Below are 7,549 nucleotides of genomic sequence, written 5' to 3'. Positions count from 1 at the left end.
TAAAAAATGTATAGACTACCAGGTGAACATACAGGACCTTATTTCTTCTTCCTCTCTAAATTTTATAAAGCTATAGTGCCATTCTGTATAAATATTTTTAAAAGAGCAAAGAAGGAGTAGAGGAAGAGAAGCTTCTGCTTTTCGGAAAATGTAGTAAAATCAATGCAGAACCAGAGCAAAACAAATTCTACCTTCTTTAATCATAGAGATAGACATGCCCATTTCACCTTTAGAAATCACCTATGAGACTCACAAGAATATATGGGAACAAAGCACCACTTAAAAAAGAATTTAAGGTGCTTATAGAAGGATTTCTGAAAGGTTCTGAGGAGTTAGTTAGACCCCACTATCCCATGCACACATTGGGTTGAATGAATAAATTGCAAATTTATTTTCTAAAAGAAACGGAATTTGGAACATTTGAAACTCAGAGTAAGGAAAGGAGGGCTAAGCACAGAACTGAAAAGAGTGGAATTTTGGGGAAAAAGTCCTCTCTTGCCCCCAAATGATACAACTATGATTTCCTCTCATCGCTGTCCTCAATTGTAATATCGTTGTACTACTTCCTGAAGTCACCTAAAAATCTTAGAGAGAGAACAAAAAAATCTAAAGATAAGCACAACTGGAAATAGTCTATGGTTTTAAATACTGACAAAATTGATCATGCTATACCAAACAATTAAAATGATTGAAGTGACTTTAGAAATGTGTATTTAGAGGAGGAATAAATTTGAAGCACATGATAGAAAAATTAGAGATATTTTAAAGAGACATTTTAAGAGATATTTTAAAGTCGGTAGAAATAGTACACTGCAGTGGAAAGTGAAGGATGTGCTTACCAGAGGAAACATCTAACAATATGCAGAATATACATGTTAGAATGACTATATTTTGGTAGAAATTTGAATGTTAAAGATGCTTCTGATGAGAAGGAAACAAATAACTATTGGATGCAGAAAAATAATTCTTGTCTTCGGTAATATAAAGCAGTTGAATATGTTCAACTGTTTGGTGGAATGCACACTTACAAGTGATAAATTGATTTATCTGAGAAGTTTTCTTTTTCTCTTTTTGGTGGTGGGGGAGGGGTTCTTTTGGACCACATGTGGCTCTATTTAGGACTCATTCCTGGCTCTGCACTCAAGGATCGCTCCTGGTGGTGCACAGGAGACCATCTGGAGTTCTAGGAATCAAACCTGGATCAGCCATGTGCAAAGTACAGTATATGCTGTACTATTTTTCCCACCCCTTAGCTGAGGAGGGGCTGGAGGGAGAGCAGGCTCAGCATGTTGAAGGCCTGGCCTGAAACATGGCCAGAAGTGATCTCCAAACACAGAACCACAAGTCCTTCCTGAGTATCACTGGATGTGATCTAAAACCAGAACTAAGCAAAATGAACATTAGTCTAAAACGTGAACCAATACACTATGACTTGAGAGATACCTTGATTGCACATTATGATGAAATCAGAAATTAATTCATCAAAAATAATTCTCTGGTATGGTGACCAAGGGTTACAACAGAATAACTTTTCACTGAAAAGTGTAGGCATAAACACGGTTAATTCAATCTCTACAGAAACCATGATCAGAGGTAAAGTTATTTAGGCAAGAACTCTAGAAAATACTCTTGTCTAAAGGTGTGATTACAGGTAAACTAAATGAGAGAGAGAAAGAACAAAATTCTGGAGAATATCATAGCAGAGATATTGTCAGCCAGGGCTCAATGTGGTAGAGATTAGAAAAAAAAAATAGAAGAAAGTTGTCAGAGTCCGAAAGTTCTCTGAGTGGGAGATGTATATTGATTGCAATCATTCAAAAATAAAATCCCCAAATCCGTCTAACAGAAACTAAGCTTACACCAACTTTTGTCCACCAACAAAATTTTTTTCTTATAAGACAAAAGTTAACAAGATATTTAAGAGAAACCATTAATATACCCGAAGCAACTACTTGTTAGACGAATGGTAAAATGAAGAAAACTGAATAATCATATAAACTGCGAATATCTAAGTTATTCCCCTACCCCTACAAAATAGACACAACTGCCATTACTATCCCCAAAGAGCTAAAAGATCATGTTACCTTTATAAATCAAGATCTGAATAGTAGGGAGAAATAGTAAAGGAATTTTAAAGAATGGCTAAGATATAAAAAATTACTAATTTAAATTAAAATATCACTTATCACTTCAAAGAGAGAAAATAAGATAAAGTAAATATCACCCCAAAATAAGCTAAGTGATAAGAAGTAGGAGATACATGAAAATCAGAGTTTATTATGTATGATACAATATTCAGTGGATAAGAGGTTAAAACAAAAGAGTGAGGCATGTTAACAGAAAAAAGTTACAGAATAAAAGTATACAGAAAAACTTCCTGTTAATGAAAATAAACTTGTTTATTGTTATAGCATGTGGGTAATCCTGCGTGGATAATAAAGTGCACATCAAAGAGTATGATTTAATATTTAAAAATAGCAACTATGAAGAGATGTTTGCATCTCACAAGAGAAAGTTATATCACATATCAAAAATCAAAATTCTAAAGCAGCTTCATGGAGTTAGGGATGAATTACCTCCCATCCCCATCTCCCTGTTCTTCTGGAAGCCATGGCAGTCATGGCCATGGACCACCACTGACGCCATGTAAAATCTTTCACTGGCCATGATCCAGAGACTCTTACATAGATCTTGAGAGAGATCAACAAGATGCAGTGATTCTTCTGGACCTCACACAAAGCTGAGTCTCCTGGGGAAAATTGTTTTGGCACTCCCCAAAACAATGCCCTGGTAGCCAATAACCTCTACACTCCATAATCACCACCATACTACTAGCTGGACTTCACTGTTCAGGATGAGCCTCACCCAGAAGTTAATCTGTTAAAAAAAAAAACCCAGGTATGCAGGTTTTGTGATTAAATTTTCCAAGCTTTCAAGGACAGATCTCAAGAGATGGGCTATCTCCCCCGTCATGCCCCTTTATTTCTGGAAACTCTGGGCAGTCATGCACATGCTCCAAATGCCAACCAGTGAAATATTTAGCTCCATCTGTAGCAGTTCATTAAAAATTTTGGACTTCCTGGAGCTGGAATCACAGCCATAACACCTCAAACTCTATCAGTAAATTATAACAAGCACTGTAGCACTATAGCACTGTTCTCCCATTGTTCATCAATTTGCTCTAGCGGGCACCAGTAATGTTTCCATTGTGAGACTTCTTTTTACTGTTTTTGGCATATCTAATAGCCATGAGCAACTTGCCAGGCTCTGCCCTGCAGGCGAGATATTCTCGGTAGCTTGCCGGGCTCTATGATAGGGACAGAGGAATTGAACACAGATCGGCAAATGTCCACCCAGCTATATAGAATAAATTATTGAGAGCCTGAAATGAGGGCAGGCTTAAGGGGTAGTTGCGAAAATTGGAGATAATGGTGGTGGGAAGGTGCAATGGTGTTGAAGCTTGTGTTGGTATGTTGAATGTCTGTAACAAATTGTCATGAACAACTTTGTAAACCACAGTGTTTATATAAGGTGTAAAGGGAAAATAAAATTTAAATAAATAAATAAAACAGCATCTTCTTTTTTTTTTATTAGTGAAACATCATGAGGTACAGTTGTAGATTTACAAGTTTTTGTGTTTGGGTTTCGATTATACAATGATCAAATATCCATCCCTCCACCAGTGCCCATTTTCCACCACCATGGATAATATCCCTCCCACCCCCATTCCCCCCATCCCCCCCTGCCTCTGTGGCAGGGCAATCCCTTGTGTTCTCTCTCTCCTTTTGGGTGTTGGTCTGCAAAAGAGGCATTGAGTGGCAAACATGTTCAGTCCATAATCTACTTTCGACATGCATCTCCCCTCCTGGGAGGATCCTCCGAACACCCTTTATTTGGTGCTCCTTTCTCTATCTGAGCTGCCCTTTCCCCTAGAATGCCCGGCTGGCCTCTACGCTATGGAATAATCCTCCTGGTGCTGATCTTAGCTATTCTTGGGTATTAATCTCATATTTTGTTACTTTATATCCCCCAGATGAATGCAATCCTTCTTTATCTATCCCTCTCTTTCTGACTCATTCCGCTTAGCATGATACTTTCCATGTTGTGCCACTTGTATATAAATTTCATGACTTCATCTTTTCTAACAGCTACATAGTACTCCATTGTGTAGATGTACCAAAGTTTCTTTAACCAGTCATCTGTTCTTGGGCATTCAGGTTTCTTCCAGTTTCTGGCTATTGTAAAGAGTGCTGCAATGAACAAACAAGTGCAGATGTGACTTTGACTATACATTTTTGCCTCTCTGGGATATATTCCCAGGAGTGGTATTGCTGAGTCAAATGGGAGCTCAATTTCTAATTTTTTGAGAATTGTCCATACTGTTTAAAACAGCATCTTCTTAATAATAGTATGAAATAGGAAATAAAATAGGAAAGTTTTCAATGCACTGTAGCACTGCACCGTCCTCCTGTTGTTCATTGATTTGCTCGAGAAGGCCCAGTAACATCTCCATTGTGAGACTTGTTGTTACTGTGTTTGGCATATCGAATATGTCACGGGGAGCTTGCCAGGCTTTGCCATGCGGGCTAGATACTCTCGGTAGCTTGCCGGGCTCTCCGAGAGGGGTGGAGGAATTGAACCCGGCTAGGCTGGGCCCGCTGTACGCAAGGTAAATGCCCTACCACTATGCTATCACTCCACCCCATTAATGTTTTCATTATTTAATGAAATTATTTAATATAAAATTATTTAACCAATCAGTTTAACAATAAAATGTGAAAAGAGAAAACCACTTTTGATTGCACTGCATTCCATTAGTTGCTTTCAAGCACAAGTATATATATATATATATATATATGTGAATTTTTATTTATCATAACTTGCCCCTAGGAAGATGTTAGAGAAAATATTCAGCAATATGAAGAAATACACAAAGAGAAAGGAAGACATGCAATTTTAGTTCCAAGAAAAGCAATATTAGACAATAGTGTGGAGAAATCAAATGACACCGATCCAAAGAAATTTATGGATGACAGTGTAGCTTCAGAGAATATTATTGTAAGGGAGAGAGGAAATTAAGATTGTGAAAAATATTCATACATGTGATGAATCTGTTTTCTCTTCAAAAATATAATGGTGGATCAGCTGCAGATAGAGTGCTATCAAGAGAGAAGATATAATCAGATATAATTCAGTTTAAAAAAAAGAGATTTGCATAGGCAGGCATCAACATATAAATTCTGGTGATTATTTTAAAAAGAAATTGTGATAAACCACTGGGAGGTATTGGGGGAGAAAAGAATGAATTTGGAGAAAATTTAATTTTCCTGTATCATTTTCAAAGAATCAAATACTCTTTTGTAAAAAAAAATAAAGAAATAAATAAACCTAATAATCATGGAATACAGATATATGTGGATAAATGCTAAAGAATTATAAATCTAGATACACTGAAGTTGTCATAGAGAGGGCAAAAACCAAGGATTGCTTAGTAACAGGGAATTTTTAAAACTCAATCATTATTTAATCAAAACAGGTATGGTTATTAAAGTTATAAATTAAATAATAATGGCTTATCTAAATATGGGCTGGAGCTATAGCACAGTGGGTAGGGCATTTGCCTTGTACACGTCCGACTCGGATGACCCGGGTTCAATTCCTCTGCCCCTCTTGGAGATCCCGGCAAGTTACCTAGAGTATCTCGCCCGCATGGCAAAGCCTGGCAAGCTCCCCGTGACGTATTCGATATGCCAAACACAGTAACAAATCTCACAATGGAGACGTTACTGGGCCCACTTGAGCAAATTGATGAACAACGGGAGGACAGTGCTACAATGCTACAGTGTCTAAATGTGAAAATTATGCCACTGATATTGGCACAAGAGGCTATTCCATAGCACATCCTTTAAAATATCAGATTTTTTGGAAACAAGAGTGGTATTGAATTCTTTCAGTTGAATTAGTATATATTAGTATATATAGTATATTAGTATACTTGGCAAATCAACTAATAATCTAATTAGTTCCAAGTGAAGGATGATAAAAAGTCAAATATATTTTAACAGAAACTAATAATATGACTTAATTGATTCTTTGTAAGCAGATTTGTTATTGCTGAGTATAAGTTATATTTACTCAGTAAGTTTCTCCTACTCGTTAGGCATGGCCATAGGTACTGAGCCCACATGTTCATTATAGATGTCCAGTTACTATTGCAGTCTTCTCCAAAACGTCCTTTAGTATGACTTAAGTTTTTTTCCTGTCCTTTTAACATAAGATCATTCTCAATAGTGTGAGGAGATATATCACTGTGGTTTTGATTTATGTTTTCATAATCATTACTGATGATAAACATTATTTTCATACACTCTAGGCTATCTCTATAAAATTTGGGTGAAGTGTCTATTCAGTTTATCCTCCCAGTTTTTTGTGGCCTCCCAGCAGTGCTTGGAGACCTAAGCTTACTCCTAGAGGTGTTTTGAAGACCTTCTGCTACCAACGATCAAATCTTATGCCCTGTGTATGTGAGGCCTGTGTAAGAATTATCTGAGCTATTTTCTCAGTTCCTTTCTCATTACTAATGGATTACATTTTTCTTGTTGTTGTTTTGTGAGTTACTTATCTACTTTACATATTACAATTGTGTGCTAGGTGAATAGTTCTGGTAAGTAGGATATCTTTCCTTTGTAAATTATTTTATTAGTCACCATGAGATTACAAAATTATTCACAATTGGGTTTTAGGAAAATTATTTCACACCGCTTCCGTCTCAACAGAATCAAATCATTGAAGCCCTAGCCAATCAGGGCATTCAAGCCCAATACATCAGGATCCTCCGTGAGCTGTATTGCGGATTGACTACCAGGATCTCACCATTCTACAAAGAAGTGATCGTTGATGTTAAGAGAGGGGTGCGGCAGGGTGATACCATTTCACCGAAACTCTTCAGTGCCACCCTCGAGAACATCATGCGACGACTGGAATGGGAAGGAATGGGAGTGAAGATAGATGGTCGGCAACTACACCACCTCCGCTTTGCTGATGACATTGTTTTAATAACACCAAACATCAGCCAAGCGGCACAAATGCTGGCCGACTTCAACCGTGAGTGTGGAAAGGTAGGACTACAGCTGAATCTTACGAAGACAATGTTTATGAGAAACAGCCTTGTTCCTGACGCCCCACTCGCTCTCAATGGAACGACCATCTCCGAATGCAACAGTTATATGTACCTAGGTCGAGAGGTCAACATGACAAATGACCTGGCACCCGAGCTGCGCAGGAGGAAGAGAGCGGCTTGGAACGCCTTCAAGAACGTCGAAGAAATAGCTAAGAGGACGAAGAACCTCCGGCTCCGGGCACATCTCTTTGATTCCACTGTTCTTCCTGCATTAACATATGACTCAGAGACCTGGGCCCTACGCAAACAAGATGAGAACGCCATTCAGGTCTCCCAAAGAAGAATAGAAAGAGCTATGCTTGGAATATCACGCTTCACTCAAATGAGAGAAAGAATCCGGAGTTCTGACATCCGTCGACGATCAAGGAT

The sequence above is a fragment of the Sorex fumeus genome, unplaced genomic scaffold (assembly GCF_029834395.1).
Source record: "Sorex fumeus unplaced genomic scaffold, SorFum_2.1 ptg000002l, whole genome shotgun sequence".
Lineage (NCBI taxonomy): Eukaryota > Metazoa > Chordata > Mammalia > Eulipotyphla > Soricidae > Sorex > Sorex fumeus.
The sequence above is the reverse complement of the archived record's forward strand: the minus strand, read 5'-3'. Positions refer to the sequence as shown.